This window comes from Accipiter gentilis, chromosome 14 (assembly GCF_929443795.1).
Source record: "Accipiter gentilis chromosome 14, bAccGen1.1, whole genome shotgun sequence".
NCBI lineage: Eukaryota > Metazoa > Chordata > Aves > Accipitriformes > Accipitridae > Astur > Astur gentilis.
In genome coordinates this window covers 5,671,245-5,688,469 of record NC_064893.1, presented here as the reverse complement: position 1 = coordinate 5,688,469, position 17,225 = coordinate 5,671,245, and the positions used below count along the sequence as shown (strand labels likewise).

General features: G+C 43.7%; 1 protein-coding gene across 1 annotated transcript in view; it reads left to right on the top strand.

Moving 5' to 3' along the window:
• Positions 1 to 17,225, top strand: part of LOC126045577 (cytochrome c oxidase assembly factor 1 homolog) — a 52,840-nt gene that overhangs the window by 11,993 nt on the left and 23,622 nt on the right. Inside the window, exons 2-4 of the mRNA XM_049816936.1 lie at positions 2,641 to 2,814; positions 6,464 to 6,604; positions 16,215 to 16,417. The gene's annotated coding sequence lies outside the window, so the exon portion shown is untranslated. The remainder of the gene's footprint in view (positions 1 to 2,640; positions 2,815 to 6,463; positions 6,605 to 16,214; positions 16,418 to 17,225) is intronic.

Genomic DNA, 17,225 nt, shown 5'->3' with positions numbered 1-17,225 from the left:
GTATTTTAAGTAAGTGGCACGTAGGGTGTGGTGGGCTACATAGCATGCTGCTGAACAGCAGGCCAAATCCTGATGCTGAGAGGCTGCAGTTGTGTTAAAAGGTCAGAAACAACAAGGGCATGCAGTGCACCAAAGCTTGCCTGTCCTGACGGACATATGAGAAAGGGGTTAACAGTCACACATGTTGATTTACAGAAAAATTTTTAATTTGGTTGCTCTTTTTTTCTTTGCAAACCACACGATTGCACTGAATGTAAATATCTCGTGCTGCAATGAGTAAGTCCATTTTATGTTCCTTTTTCATATAAGTTTCGTTCCTGTTAATCTGTGAAAAGACTCTGTACCAAAAACCAGAACCCGCTATGAAGGATAAATTGGTTTTTTTTCTATTTCTGAGAAAAGAACACTGCAGTAGGTCTCTCAGTCCGTAGATCAAAGGATGTATCTAGTGTACGTCCGTATGCTGTAATGTGAGCTATTTGTTCAATAGTTAGCTCTAGTTAACTAACATGACTATTCATTCTAAAATAAGCACTCTGGCAGTGTTTGCTCCCAGGCAAATACTTGTTCTGCTACAGTTCTTTCTCAGCTCAGCTGCCTCTGATCCCCTTTGCAAGTGCCGAAGTTGTTAGCCTTTGTAGTCATGAGAGTTAATTACCACTCATTTTGTTCACTTTTCTGCATGGCCAAAAGCTTTTATGTCCTTTACATAGTTCGGGAGTGGAAAGACTAGCCTGTGTTAAGGGACTGTTTCTTATGTGATATATGATTAATAGTTGCCAAGAAGTGGTCTGCCACATGCATACTGGCAGGTTGGTGGCTGTGCAGCTGCACTGCTAATTACATAGCTGGGCTGGTTGAGCACCATGCATCTGATGGTGGAGATGGGCTTCAGGGCCCAGCAGGAGATCGAGGTTAGGTGATCTGTGCCACCTGGGAAGTGGTGGCTAGATGTGGCATCTGGGGACAGATGGGATGGATCTGCTGGGGATGGAGGCTGGACATGTGGAGAGTACAGCTACTAGCTGTGATACAGGGCAGTGAGTAAGAAGCAGAGGAAGAAGTTAATAGCAGGCTAAAGCAATTCGTGTAGCAACCAGCTGTGCTCAGCATGGCCCTTTGGTATTGGGCTGGATGCCCTTAGCTTTGGGAGTGGTTGTGGTAGTAGGAGAGGAGCATATATTATTGTTTAGCTTTCATATCAGTCCAAGAAAACTAGGTTTATCTCCCAGCCCAGAAGCGTTGTCCCCACCAAAGCGGATATTCAAACACAGTGCTCTTTAGAGGTTGTGGCCTGCAGTAGCAGGAAGCTCAGCAGAGACCACGTACTTTCAGCATCTCTAATCTGGAGTTTTTTACTTAAATTATGCTTTTCCTTTTCAGCTAAATAAATGGTAGCGAAAAGCCTTTCACTGTGTGCTAAGATATTCTCTAGTGCTCTTGTTTCCAAGGGTGACATTACTGGGGGCAGCGATGCAGTCTCAGAACAGCGTTCTTATGTGTCCCAGTTACAGATTTTCCTCCCATGCTGCTGACAGCTTGATTTGTAAAAGAAAAAGGACAAAATAGCAAAACAAAACTCAACCCACAGCCCATGCAAGACAGAAAAACACAGACTTGCTGTGCTACAGAGGAAGTGTCAAACACAAACATTTCAAAGGAGGAAAGCTTCTAGTCTACATGTACATGATAAAAATCCTTTTACAAGAATAAGTCACATAACTGTAACTGTTTTTAAGCTTTAAAAGTTTCCTGTTTAATACCTGTGGGATAAGTCTGTGCGGGTAGCTGGAGGCCAATTTTAACCTTGGACCATTGAAATCTATTGACCTGTGGTTTGGTACAGAGCTGGCCATTGTTTTTTTTCCTGCTTTGAAATAAGGGATATCTGGGAAATCTCTAGCACTGCCCCTGCCCCTGCTTCCCCCCCCCACCCCCCAAAACACATGACTGACTCTGCACTAGACCTGTTCTACTTAGCTGCCTAGTTTTGCAAAGTAGTCAGATAGTGAAAATGTTGCTTAATCAAGCAGATGTCAGACTTAGAATCTCACCATGATGCTTTTATACTGAATCTGGTAGATACTGAGAGGACATTAAGTGCACATGTAATTCCACAGCTGTTTCATTCTGGTTTGAGACTAAGCAGCAGCTGTGGAAAGAGAAGGCTGAACTGGGGTGTTCTGCTGTTGAACAAACAATTTTATTTCTAAAGCTAAGTCTCATGGTAATGCATTGCAGGGCTCATGATTCATAAAGCCGGTCTAATGTTGAAGGGAGCTGTGTCTTGATTTGCAGCTTATAAAAACAGGAGTTTGCTAATAAATTGTGTTCTTCAGAATTACAGCCCAGCACATTCTTAAAAGTGGAGTTCATGGCTTTGTCTTGAACAGTAGCCTCCTATGATTACTGCATACTGTGCTTTTATGATAGGTGAGCCAGCTTCCTCCTGGCCACTTAGTTATGTCACCATTAAGTGGAGAAAAAGAATTGGGATGACCCAGTCTAAAAGGGGTAAAGCAAACAGCAGAACACTGCCGTTGATGAAACAAACTTGCTTTAAGCTCATTCTCTAGTTAGTCTGAGTCATTGGTCCTCAAATACGTTTATTCTCTTCTTCTTCCTCTGTCTTTCCCTAAGTTGTATTACAAAGCAGTGGTTTGAGTGGAAGCTGGGGAGCACTACAGGGGGCTCCTGAGAGCAGGCAGGGATCGGGACTGAGCCAAGGCACTGAGAAAGCCCAGGTTGCAAGAGCTGCTTGAGTCAAGTGTTGGCCTCTTAAGGAGGGCTCTGGAAGGACATACCCAACCATAGGTAAGCTATGCATTAGTTCAGCAACTCCCTTGGTGCCTGTTCTATGTACTGCCTGTTCTACCTCCTGTCCCTGGAGTTGCCCCTGTTGCTTCCCTCTGATGCAGGGCTGTGGTCTTAGGGAGTCCCAGGCTGTATGTTCCTCTCCCTGTCATCTCCCTGTCCTCAGTGCTGGGTTTTTCTGTTTCAAATCCAGAATCTTGAGAGGAAAAAAGTATTCCCTGGTTATGAAATGGAATGAGTCAAACATACCCTTAAATTGCTGCATGTGTTTCTGGCAAGAGAATCTGAGACCTGCAGGGACAGATCAGAGCTAAGTGTGGTGAATAGTGAGCATCCACAGTAACCAAACTGAATATGCCACCCAAATGGTTATATTTTAAAACTAAGTAGTACAGGTGAGCAGTTGTGTTTTGGTAGAGATTAAGAAAGACACAGAGGAATTGATTTTCCAGAAATACTAAACTAGGAAGTGTTGCTTAGTTGTTCATGGTGCACAATTTTTCCTTAAGTCAGCCAAATACACAGTTTTGAGGATGTACTTCTAGTATGTGCTGAGCTCAGGAATCTGCCTTCACCAATTTAATTCCCTTATCAGAACATATCAGAAATGTTTTCATCTCTTAGCATATGTGTGTTCGTATATGTATCTATGTGTGTGTATCCCATTATTAACACTGAGCATTAACTGTAGGCATCAGGGATGAAATGGACTGTAAAATTCCATGCCATCTGCCCAAACAGCAGACTGGCTTCAAAAAGAATACTCAGATTATTATGAAAGCTAGACTGGGTGATGATGATGAAGTCTCTGTGTGAGGGAAAAAAATCATTTCTCAACTGGCAAACTTTTTTGAAAATCAGAATTTTTTGCTATCTGGTATGCTGTCTTTCAAAAGCACGATTCCAGTTTTCTGCTTCATTAGAACAGCACATAGATTGAGGAAAGCAAAGTTAATGGTATGACAAAATATTTTTATATGTTGTCCTAATTCAAGAGAGGATTTCTCACCCCTCCATGGAAGAAAGCTTCTTGTCAGCATGGGCTGAGGCTGCAACGAGCCCAGTTTCAGTGACAGCAGCTGTGTCACTGGTTTTGCTCTTCCATGAGAATGGCGGGATGACAGCAGCACCAGGGGCAGCATTAGGGTGGCAAATCTGTAGATGAAAGAATACAAATTTGATTACAGTATTGGTTATGCTGTTAGTCAAGTTCGGCCGATTGCATTTATGTTGAGCAACACCCAGAGCCTGCTGGAGCCAGTGGGAGTTTTGCCATCAGCTTCCCTGGGGGGTAAGATTTTGCTCATTGTTTAAATTAGCTGTATCTTCATGGGAGCATATGGGAGCAAATGCAAAGGTTTTGAATTGAAGGAGCCAGTAAGCAGCTTTGTGCATTTACTTTGTTACACAGGTAAAAGCTGAGACAGCAAAACCCATCTGCTAGACCTTCAAGACGTTTCTGTAAAACCCATGTTAGAGTCAGAGCATTCTTTTCTATTTTATTTATGGCTCTGGATGCCTGAATGAATGCATCTGGAGCTCAGATGCCTTATGCCCTTATTGTAAGTTAGTTAACTTGAAAAACTGCACATGCTCTCAGATCTTTGCTGTGGAAATGCCAGGCTCTGTAGTTGAGGTGCTTTTGTGTGTGCGTATGTTTTTTACGTGAAAAGGCTGTTGAACTTTATGGATAAACACTGTTCTCCGTCTCTTTTTTTTCCTCCCTCTTTTGTTACAGACTGTGGACTAGCATTGAATATTCAGGGAAAGCTCCCCAGAGAGATTAGGGACATGGACAGATTTTAAACAGGGCCTTAATGCATGGACATGAAAGGACAAACGTTCTAGTGGGAATACTAATGCAAATACCCTGCTTTTGGGTCAAAATGCATTAAACAGCTGCTTGCATGCTAAAGATGCTTTTAAAATCAATATAGACCGGAAATTATAAAATTGCTAGTTCCTCAGTGTAGTAGCCAAAGAGACTAAAAGTATTTCACTGACCCCCATTGTTATAGAGCATACAACACTGTCAAGTACCAGTGCTAGAAAGCAGTGCAACTATGAATCCCTTTCTGAAAGGCTCAGAATCCCAGATCCTGCTGAAACTTATTTCAGACAGGAGCTGTCTGTGTCCTTCCCAGAGCACTATGGGAACTGAGACTTATTGGCAGTAGGAATTAGATGCTTTGACATAAACTGCTGCTATCATCAGTTACTCTTTCACTGTTGTGGAAGATAGCCTATTGCTATTTTTAATAAATCTACGTTAAAAGAAATCCAGTGAAGCCATTGCACAAACAAGCAGTAACAGTACATATATTTGGGCCAGCTATGTGGCAATTAAACTCAAGTGTAGTCCAACTGTAAAAATTGACAACCTAGATGGGTCAGCATCAGAAACTGGGTTGCATAATAGTAGCATGGCAATATCAAAGCTGCAGTACGGCTTTAATCACCACATGGTTCATATTTATCATTATGCTATGTATGCATTAAAGGAAGGCTTGATGGATTCAAAATAAATGTAATGAAAAAAAATTTCTTCAAGTACGTTTGCCTTATGGATCCTTTAGCCTGACTCCACGTCACTGCTGTGCCCCAGTCTCTGGAATGGAAACAAGTGTCATTTGCAGTATAGAAGTGCAGCAGGGTCTGTTTAATACTTAAATAATTTAAATTCCCATTGTGGACCACGTTTCATTACCTGTGCACTTCATATGACCCATTGCCTCTATTGCCACTGTCCCATGTTACAATAATCCCTAAAAAAGCTACCACTAAATTGAGGCCCTTTGTTTTAGGCTGCATGTTTGCAGCTGCTGCAGGCATTTGACAGCTTCAGACTCCATGTTTCATAGACTCTGTCTTAGTTTGGGGCAGAAGAACAAGTCTGCAGTGAGGAGCCCTGCAGCACTGTGCTCTGCATCCTGCAACTTTTCATTGCTGCCTGCCTTCTGCATCGTCCCCATAGCTCTTCCTTTTGGCTCCGTTTTTGTACCAATTCAGACATTTCTTTCTAACCTCACAGCTTTTCCCGGTCTGCTGCTCCCTATTGTGCCCCTCAAACCATTCTGGGGAGATAACCGCCTCTGCAATAAAAGCTATTCCCAAGGTTATACTGCAGGCCGGTTTTGGGGCTGTGTTGAGTGTATGCATTCTGTTTGCCGCTTGGAAGACAGTGGTCAGGTCCCTCCCTGCAGCTGTAAGACACAGGTAGAATTGCAGCTGCTGTCCGTGGGAGATGTAATTTTGGATTCTTTCAGGATGAGGTCTCTCTAACCTTAGCCTTGCCCTCAGTAATGCCTGTGGTGTAACCACGCTCAACAGTTTGTGGTTTGGATGTTAAAGAGCGCAATGCCCTTTGAGAACTCAACTGCCGTTGACATAAATGGGAAGACTTAAAGATGTCTGCATTCACACATGGCCATTAAAGCTAATTGGACAGCAAGACCAGTCAGACCCCTCTCTGCAGGCTAGTCCTTGCTGAAATTAATACTCTGTGAGCCCTGGAGACGGTGCCACTAGGGTTAACCAGGGTGCCTTTGCATGTCTCTGCTCTTCCTCCCTGGCCTAAAATGCACAGATGTCTCTTAAGACAAGTGCCACTGTCTCATCTCTATTTCTCCCATGCCTGGCTGTTTCTCAGAGATGCTGGGAGAAGAGGAATTGCCAAAAGGAGGGAGCACTTTTCTGAGCTTGCAGTACGTACTCCTCAGAAGGCAGGATGCGCTGTGCAGCCGACTTGGGTCGTGCTGCTGCTGCCCTGCTGGGGCTGCTGCCCCCTGAGGTATGTGCTGCGTGGTTGTGGATTAAAAAGGGGGACGGGGACAACAAAAAGCAGGGCTGGGGAGTGAAATGAAGACACTTTCTTCACAGCGTTGCCTCCGTCCCAAGGGGAAGGCGACTAGCGCTTGCGCATGTGTCCAGAAGGTGGCACCGGCAGCCCGAGCCTGCCGACAGCTCTCCGGCCCTGCCCGGCCCCGGCCAGGCGGGCACCGCCGCCCCGGCTGGAAACAGCCCCGCTAACCCGGGCTCTCAGCCTCCTTAAGGGCGCTCAGCCCTGTAAGCCTGCAACCAAGCCTGTGCTCTCCTTGCCTGGCTCCAGGCCTCTGAGCCCACGGGTGACCGGCATGGGGATGACCAATAGTCATAGGTGTGACTGGGATTTTGCAACTTGAATAAGTGACTGAGCCTCAGGAGGAGTAAAAGTTTTAAGCAGCGGGATCTTTACCTCCTCATTACAAAATCAGTTTTGCTGTTGAGGTGGGGAAAAGCCAGTATGAAGACACCATTCAGGGTGTGGTTTTTTTTAAAGATGTCTTGCAGCAGCTGCTAGTGCTGTGTGGGCACTGCCACTCTGTTAGTAGATATGTGTGTATCGGTGTGAGCAGTTGAGTTATCATCACATGTGCTGGCAAGCATTTCTCAGGTGACACAATTCTAAATACTAAAAGAAGAGACAGTGCTTTATCTTCTCTGTTTTGGGGGAATCTCTGTGGCTGTGAAAGGTAGACCTGGAGCAGGGTTTTGAGACTGTAACCTGAGGCTTTGAGCCAAAGTGCAGGGCAGGGAGACACCTTGGTGCTGCAGAGCCCTCAGCTCAGCCCCCCTAGGCAGTGAAACCATTTCACTGCAAAGAGGAGTGGATAAAATTTTCAAGCATGCTTGAGGAGCCAGACGAGTTAGGCTTTTCTGCAAGAGCAATTCCAGCTTTTACGTTTCCTTTCTTGAGATGGAAGATAGCTTTCTTAATTTAGGCAATGGTTTTCCAACCTCAAAAACCACAGGGATCCATGCTGGGTTTTGGGGATATCCTGCTCTCCATGTTGGCCAGTCTATCCCCGTTTTCCCTTACTAGCATTATTGCTCTTAGTTACCAAAACAAATCTTTTTTCCCCCTTTTCCTCACCCCATCTCACCTCTGCAGGAGCCAAAAACTGGCTCCTGCGCCTGCCACGCAGAGCCAGCTGCTGCGGTGGGAAGGGGAAGGCAGGCACCAGGCCAGCTGCCAGCTGCGGCAATGCTGCCAGTCGTGGTCCTCTAGCCGCTGCCCTCTGCTCCCTCTGTGGCAGCCATTCAGTCATAAACACTAGCAGGCAGGACGAGATACCTGAGGGAAAGCAGCGGGCCGTCTGCTGATCGTGTTGATCACTTTGGAAAAAAAAAACCACAAAACCCCCCCAACAAACGCCCCAACGAAACAACTTCCAAAATAACCCCCAACTCCCAAAGTTCTGTTCTGTGCTGGTTCTTAGGCGCTACTAGTTTGCCTCTAGTGGCATGAAATTGAAACGCAGGCTGGAGTAAACTGATAGCTGGGTACAATGTTGTTTACTGTGTGCCTTTAGGTTAACAGTGTCCTGAAAGGACCCTTGTTCTTTATAGCTATACACTGAGCGGCTAAAAGTAACTGGTTTTAAAATACAGATAATTAAGTCCATTTAAATTTTATAAAGGTTTTACCACTAAGGAGGAAAAGTGTGGGTTGAAAATAAGGAGTAGAGAAATTATTCCGGGTTGCACTGTTGATTTTGTGCTGGAACAGCCTGCTTTTTCCCAGGTGCTTGTCTGCTGTTGATGACTCTCAGCGTTATGCATATGCAGGAAGGCAGAACATGCAGCTGGACAAGAGGGCTGTGTAGGGAGAGAACATTTTTGACCTTGAACCAGCCTCAGATATTGCTGTTCCTTCTTATTTCTGCCAGTGTCCTTTGTTTCTTATATAGTCCCCTTACTAGACAATGTTAGGGGCTGGGCCTTTCAGGTTTTTTTCTTTTTTTTTTTTAATGTTGTTGGTTTACACCACTTCTGATAGATTCTTTATCACTTGCTCCCTGCAAGGCAAACTGCAGGGCTGCTTCCCTTCTGTAGCAGCTGTGCTGGAGAACTGCTGATGAGGAACAAAATGGGAGCTACTGAGCAATCATTTGGAGACTGGCTATTAAAAAAAAAAAAAGCCAGCTAATTAGAGCTTAGAGGAAGAGGCAACACTTTGTGCAAAAACACCAGAAGGTAGGCCCTCCAAATCCCATACACTCCCTGTAAATAGCTATAATTAACCCCACAGTATTCAATTAATTAAAATTTAATTAATATTTTCTGTCCTTGACAATCATCTTAGAGGCAGTCAGGAAAACATAGTGGCAGCTGGGTTTCCATAGAGGAGTAGGCACGTTCAAGAGGGCAGAGGCACAGGAGACTTCTCTCAGTCTCCCAGTTATACCTGTGATAAAACAAAACTGAAAGTGGTCACTGTATTGCTGGCAAAAGAGGGGAGGATGTGAGACAGTGCAAGCCCCAGTCTTCTCCTGCACACTTCCAGGCATCACCCTACAAATGCAGCACCCACCTGGGTTATTTGAAAGTGTGAGAGAGAGGAATAGTGAGAAACTGAATGTCATCATTGCTTATTTGACCACACCAGCTGAGGGCAGCTGTACAGCACTGTGTTTCACTTGGTTTTGGTGTTCTGTTTGCGCTTTGTCTGAGCAGAGTAAGCTCAGCAGAGCTACCTCTTCTGAACTTCATGGGCCCCATCAAAGTAAAACAGCTATTGCTTAAAAATGGTGTGTCTGTACTAGTATCTTGGTGCACTCCTGTTTTGCTCCAGGGATGGGTTTCCTGGTTATTCATACTACCTGCGGTCAGTATGTCAGACACCCGTCAGTGTCTGAGCTCTCTTCTGGAACAAATCCATTGGTATCCCAAGGGGAAACATGAGTGTCATCAGCTGTGTAGTTCACTCCAGGGTTTGCTCCAGACAGACAGTATAGATGTGGAAGACACCAAATGTATTTCCTTCAACAAGGACAGTGCTTCAGCATTATTCCACGTTAGGCAATAGCATAATTTGTGCCCTCACCCATCCTTTTCCTAGAGCATGCAACAATTTTTTCTGGCATTGTAATGTTTTTGACGCAGCAAGGCTCTGCTGGCCTGCAGCATACACCTGTTAGTATTCTCCATACTTTGAACTGAAAAAAACCCTACCATGCCCATGCACAGAAAATAACGACTGTTAGCTACAGGGTCCTGAGAGGAGAATTGAGTTGAGCACTATGCAGCATGGCTGCAGCCAGCCCACTCAGTAGAGAGCAAACTCTTAACAGTGTGGTTCTGAGCTGTCCTGCAAAAACAGGCCTGTGAGCAAGGGTCTGCAGTACAGGCCTGGTGAGAATGGCCATGAGGTAAAGAAGGTCTTTTATTCCCCATTTAACAGAAGGGTGCAGACTGACTCAGCAAGAGAACATACTCAGAGGTTGTTGAAACCAGATCTCCCAGGTCACGGGGAAAACACTTTCAGTACAGAACTGTTAGATAGAAGCAAGTGAGGAGAGGAGATGGGACACAAGCACTATCATCTCCACCATCTTCCTGTCTTCTCTCCACTCCTCTGGATGAAACATGATGGGTTAGGCAGGTTTTTGATACACCTAGTGGATCAGGCCCTTCTAGTAGTGAAGTGGCATGCCATTTCTCAATCCTAGGGAGGCAGGCACCAAACTGTCAGTACTGTGAGGTCAGAAGTGCTTCTGAGCACACCCAGAAGCAGAACTGGAGGTTCCTGGTGAATGTCAGCATTAGAAAAGATGAGTGCCACAATTTGGAGTCTCTTTGGCCTCTGGGCTTTGGTGCATAACTGCAACTTTAGGACCATCACAGACCCTGCCCTTATGGTGTCTCCTGTGGTCACACAAGAAACCAGCCTCAGGCCCACCAGACCATGAGTTACATCTTCCATCAGTTGTGTGCTCCCAGGCATGGCCAACACTGAGGGGCAATGAGGGGCTAGAATGAACAAGTTCTCTACCCTTGTGGGAAAAGAAGTGCCTCTGATGCCCTGCAAAGGTGCTTATGCAGGGCTGTCCCCAGTCTGCCAGCAGCAAGGCCAGAAGGGCGGAGATGAAGATGCCATTGCTATTGCAGTGGTTCTGTTGGCTTCAGGCTGGGACACCTGATACAGCAATGTTGAGTCACAGCAGCATTTAATCTTGTGTTGCCTCACGTGATGAAACAGGCCGGATCCATTGTTACACTGTTAGTAATTCCAGGTAGATTTCAGTAGAATGGAGGGAGATGGAGATAGATGCTGAGAATCACTGCAGCCTTCATCCCGAAATGAAACTCCAAATGAGCACAGTAACTGTCCAACAGCTATTGCAACTATTGTCTGACTTTGCGAGCATCATTTAGCCTTTTCTTTCTTTCTTTCTTTCTTTTTTCTTTTCTTTCTTTCTTTCTTTCTTTCTTTCTCTCTCTTTTCTTTCTTTCTTTCTTTCTTTCTTCTTTCTCTCGCTCTCTTTCCCGTCCTTCCTTCCTTCCTAGTAAATGATTTTAACTGAATTTTTAGAAATGTACTATCTGCACCTCTCCAAAATTCACCACCTTCTCTGACTTTTACAAAAAGTAGAGCAGGAGAATAAAAAAACCCAGGGAACTCACTGCTAAGTTTTGAATTCGACATCCAGAACAACAAATACATCCAAACGATTTTTGCTTTACTGTTAGTCATTTGTACTAACCCGCAATTAAAAGGCTCAGCATTTGTTCTCATCTCTTTCTGAAATTACATTTTCCACTTCCTAGGCCCTGGCCTCAGGCAGTGGATTTTGAAGCAATCGTGGTAATTAACGTTTAAAGATGAATGTTGCAACTTTTAACACAGTGTGTTGCTGAGTAAACATCAAGCAATGCCTGGTACCAAAAAAGAACACAAAAATACAAGGCTTTTACTGGAAGCTCCAGGTTTTGTGAACATGATCCTTAGAGCTCCCAGCTGCAGTACATTCGATTACTGCTTCCCCTATGGTTGTGGATGGGGGAGACTGCTATGCTTAAAGAAAGCAGAAGAAAAAAAGTACCACATCTAATCTGTCAGTTCGCTGTGGCACTGACTCATCAACCCAGAAAGCTTGCTGGGAATTATTAGCTCATACAGAGAGGGAGGAGACAAATCTTTGACAAATGATCTGTAGTTGTAACATGACTGGTGCCATTTTTTACTTTTCAAAAGGACAGGAAGACAAGGGATGGATTGGGAGGAGAGGAAGGGGTAAAAATGGAAGATGCAGGGGCAAAATATGGTCAGAAGTTCCCTTTCTATTTCATGTCTCTTCATTTGTCCTGAGTCTGCCTTTTCTCTGTAGAAGCCACAGCTTTCAGTCTGTTACTAACCCAGTTGGTTTTACCTGTGATAGCAGCCCATCCTATGTGGGGCTTCTGTATGTGACACCAAGTGCTCCTCAGTAGCATTATCTGAATCTTTCATTGCAGCATTTTTTGGCAATTTAGAAATTAAATTACTCTATCATCCCTTTCTAACAGAAATCCATAGCAACTGAAAAGGCAAGTGGGAAAATCAGCAACTTTGACATTTCAGGAAGGGGAAAGACTAGTCTGGATTGAGACTGCCTCCTTACTTCAGGCATCTTGACAGGCATTGCAATCCTGATTCAGACCTTTTGGAAGACACACCTCATGCCTAACATTTCCCAATCAGTTGGCATGAGGCAGCTGCCTCTTCACCTAAGACTCCTAAAACAGGGAAAGTAGGAAAGTACTCACATGGTCTTGTGAGTGGTTTCTGTCAAAAGGGGGGGGGGGGGGGTGTCACACTGTATCATGGGAGGGGTCTGGCCATGCCAGGGACCCCATACAGCATCCACTGGTTTGATTATGTCCCCTTCTGATCTGATCTGATCTCTTAGTGCTGTTTCTCATACACTGAAGCCTTTCCTGGTCTGACAGAGGCCAGTGACAAAATTCTAAACAGATCAACTGGAACAAGAATAGAATACTACTTAGGGCTAGTTTTCCTTCCCTCTGCCCCCCCCCTTCTTGTTTACCTTCCAGAAAAGAGAAGGAAATTCCCAGTCTAACACACAACTGGCAGGTTGGCAAACCAAGTTCAGAGCAGGTGCTTTGGGCTTTGTTACTCCTTGATGTTCTTTCTGCTCAGAAGAAACCAAAACCCGAAGAGCTGCTGGAAGAGGTCCATGTGTGATTCTGCAATTAAGTGTGAAAACGGAACCTCCCAAATAATCTTGCCTTTCTGGAAGTGAAGTTCAGGCTCTAAGAAAGATTAGTAAGAGAAACATTCAGCACTAGTCATACTCATTTGGGTAACAGGCAAGTTTCTGCCTGTGCTCACTTCTAGTATTCATTATGGATGTGTATTAGTGACTTCCTAAGCAGTAATCCCAGCTGAATAGTAAATGAAGTATTGCCTTCTGCTTTAATAATTTCCTGTTCTTTTAGCATTGTTTATATACCATCAGCAGCATGCTGATACATTAACTGGGTACCCAGTGCTTGACTATTTTATAATTCATTGCTTTAGTTATCTGCCCAGATTGCTGATCCTAAAAGGATTAAGCTGATTTTTAGACAATTTTTGCAGTTGAAGCACAGTGGTTTTGAATTCTTTTTTGTTTTGGGGTTTTTTTGGCTCCTTTAAAAATTTTCCATTAAAGTTGAAGACCTATTTGTACTAAATTTAAGCCTGCTCAAAATAGCTTGCTTGTGTTTTTTCTGTTTATATTTTTACAGATCCCTTAAAAAAAGAGAGCTCCAGAGAGCACTACTGCAGGGTACAGGATGCTTCAGTTAGTTACACTTCATGTTAAACATGACACAGATAATTCAGCATTTTGCTAAATTGAAGCATTGTCATGTCCCATGGAATTGAAAATGCTTTCGGAGTAAAAGCAGTGTTTTTTTCAAGAAATGCTTAATCCTAAACAGATCATTCAAATGGAGTGTAATAAAGACTCTACTACAGCTAATGAAAAGATTTTATTCAACCTCAGTGGGCTCTCAAACAGGTGGAAATAATATGCTTGCCCTTGCTAACAGCATCCACTTAGCTGTGTTTCCTTTCCTAGACTGGGAATCAGATTTTCTTCTCCATTGTTTGTATACAAAGACTCAAACTACTCAAGAAGATCATGTGAGAGCCACTGTTTTTAGAAGAAGGAGCTGCGTTTGAATAGAAGATATCTCCCAACTTCATGTTGAGCCTTTTAGCTTCAGTCAAAATAAGCATCCTTACCATGCTTTTGAGCTGATGACCTACAACAGACCATACCAGTCTACTCCACACACTACCTTGCTGCAATGAGGGACTGTAAAAGAGCCTGCATAAACAAACAGGAAGCAGCTGTCTCATGTGCCAGCTCACACACGTGTGTGCATGTGTTCGCACTGGTGAGCATGGATATTAAGCCATCCAAGTTTATACACCTAAGGCTGGAAATGTTTATCTTTTTTTTTTTGTAGGCTCCATTCCCAGTTTATTCCAAATCCTGTCCCCAGACTTAACATATGTCGTTCTTACATTGCCTGCTTTGAAGTCTATGGACCTGAATTGGGCATGCTCCCAGCACCTTCAGTTGTCTATGGACCAGACTTCAATTAGCACAGTTTATCTAGAGGACATTGTGAAAGACGTATGACTGTTGACTTCCAAGGATATTTCATAGGGAGTAGGACTCATAAAGAAGCAAGCAGAGGCACAGTGCAATTTGATCAGGGGCACAGTCACCTAAGAATCAGGGATGAGGGTAAAATTTAGGGATCTGGCTTTTGACTTGCACCAGAGCATAATTTGCTATCTTTGTTTTGTTTTGTCTTTTCCTCTTTCTCCTCCTTACTTCTTCACTGTTAGAATTAAAATGGCCAAGGTAATTTATGCTCCAAATTCCTTTTCTTGTTCTGAAACCAGCAATGAGTGCTGTAGGTTTTTCTGAAGGAAAACCTCTCTCTAAAGGTGCCACATGTTACAGTTTTGTCTCTAGGAGCATGAGATAGGGAGAAAGAAGCTCCGTTAGTGACCCTTTTGCTGTGTAACCTTTCCTCAAAATGCCAGCAACTGAGCTTCCACAGAGAGAACAACAAATACTGAAAGAGGAATGTGAAGGGCATTATGAAAGAAGCAAGAAAAGGGATCTGCTCAGACAAGTTTCTCAGGAAAGGTGATGTAATATGTACTGTAGAAAATACTAGTGGTTGACATAACTTACTCTCTTTCTAAGTAGCTGTGTCTGCCAGCAGGCTGGGAGAAACAAAACATACAGCTGGGAATACAGCTGAGCAGACTGTTTTGTCCAAAAGAAATACAGTAGGTGTAAAACTTGTTTTCAGAAGATGTCATTGAAGTTTAATTGAAAAGTGTCCTATTAATTAAGGCTAAGCAACCAATGGATGAAAGTCTCATTTCTGTTGGAGCTGTTCATGGTGATACTATAACATTAACTCCTGCATGCTGGGAGTACTCAAGAGGCTGCTGTTGGGATGCTGTGGTATGCAGTTCTGTTACAAGCATGCAGTCCCATTCCTAGAGTTTAGCAAATGTTTAACAAGCTTTTTAACAGCTGTCTTGAAAGTTGCCTGGCTTTGTATTGACTGAGTTGCATATACTTCAGCCTGTTTTCCTACGGAAATGACTGTTCTCAGCATGTGTGTTGTGCATGTCTGCATCTGTGTATATACAGTTTGGGAAACTCCCTCCCTGTTATAACAGACCTGACAGAGAGGCACAGGGTCTTTGAGATATTGAAGATACTAGAATTTTGTTGAAGTAGGTGGCTGGATACCTAAGAGGGTCTGGATCTTCTCTGCAGAGGAGAGGTTGCAGGGAACTGTGTTGTCAGTCAGCCCTGGAGACTCCAGGAGGCCCAAATCTGGAGGATCCCAGGTTTTCTTATTCCACTTCTCAAAGAGCTTACTAGTTTAAAGATCTTGGCTGCAGCCTGAAATGTTCCATCTTTAAAAACACTAGCTCCTCTACTTTGTTCCTCCTGGTACATGTACAGAGCAAAATGGCTGCATGTGCAGAGACTGGTAAACACAAAGTGCCATTAGAAGAATAAATGTATCCATTTTCAGGTAGGATAGTTCATAAAAATTGGTTAAACTAGTAAACAAAAAGTCCCAGCACATGGACTATTGTGGATTTATTCATTATTGCCAAAAGAGGAAGAGCTGTACAGGAGGAATGTCTATTATGAAAATTATATTTAGCTGTAGGACTGAAATACATGGTCTGTTACCTCCTTTTTATAAATACTGCTAACACTGTTAGACAGCCAGCAGGCACGGTTTTATGCAAAAGAATGTGGGGTTATTTTCATAAGGTTTTTGTGAATAAGGCCAGACAAAGCTGCAGGAGACCCCTAATGTGCTTGATGGGACTACTGTGATATCAAAATGTCATGTACTAACTTCTTGCTTTACTGTAAATTGGTTGTAAGGAAAACGCAGGCAGTAGGACCAACAGTACTAGATGTTGTCTTGGAGTGGGTGGTCAAGAGACACTGTTGAATCCTTAGGAATGTCTGAATATTTTTCCTCTGCCTCTGCTACATACCCACTCCTTTGTATTTTCTCTTTTGTTCTAGGTGGAGTCTAGATAAGAGCTGTCAGCAGAGCTTTTTAGCTGGATTGAGGCTACCAGCTGATATCAATCTTGAACCACCGTTTTAGAGGAGTGGCACCAAAAAGCCTGTTGTTATGCTGAGTGCTTTACAGGACAAATAACACTCCCTGCTTCCTCAGCTGCCTAAAAATCAAGCCACAGATACTGAGCTTCAATCTGAATACGGTAAGTCAGGCCTCAGAAGCCTGCATCCATTGCATGATTGAGGTTAAAATAATAGTTATTAGCCTGTCATACAGCTGTTTTAAACTAAGCCAGGGGAAAAATCACTAGAGCACAGTGCTGTGTAGCTGACACTTTTATTTCCAGATCTCTCCCTGTTGTACTAAAACTACAGTAAATGGGGTCTTATTAATACACACTAACACTGTGCTGATGTTGGCTTGCATTTCAAGAATTGCCTCAGTTACAGCAGTGCTGAGGCTGGAAAACTGCAGTGGATCATTGGAAAAGCCCTGACCAGACCAGTCTTGCTTCTTGGCCATGGCAAAAGCTGAAGATTTCTTTGTGCAACTTCAGTTTACTTCCTAAACTGGAAAGTGCAGAAGACATCTCCTAAGCTGGCCAGTTACTTAAGCAAATAAAGTGGCAGTCTACTTTTCTTACTAGGGTAGGAAAACAAGGATCAGAAAGCGATGTTATCAATGCAGTATCCCTAAAGGTTACTGTATGCCTAAAGAGACAATAACCTTTCAAGAACCTCTCTATCCAGGATACAGTATCCCTAAAATATCACTGAAGGCTACTGTATCCCTAAAGATGCCACAACCTTTCAAAAACCTCATTTTCAGTTTTCTTTGCAATTTGCTGGGCTCTGTTTAAGAGAAACTTTTCCCCAACTAAAACCTTGGTGGCTAGAGAGATGGGGGAGGAAGGGCAGTGTAACTGGCTGCTCTTTTTCTGCATAGAGATGAAAACCAGCTGGTTGCTCCAGTTGGCCTTTAGGCCAGCATTTGATGAAACTTTGTTCCTT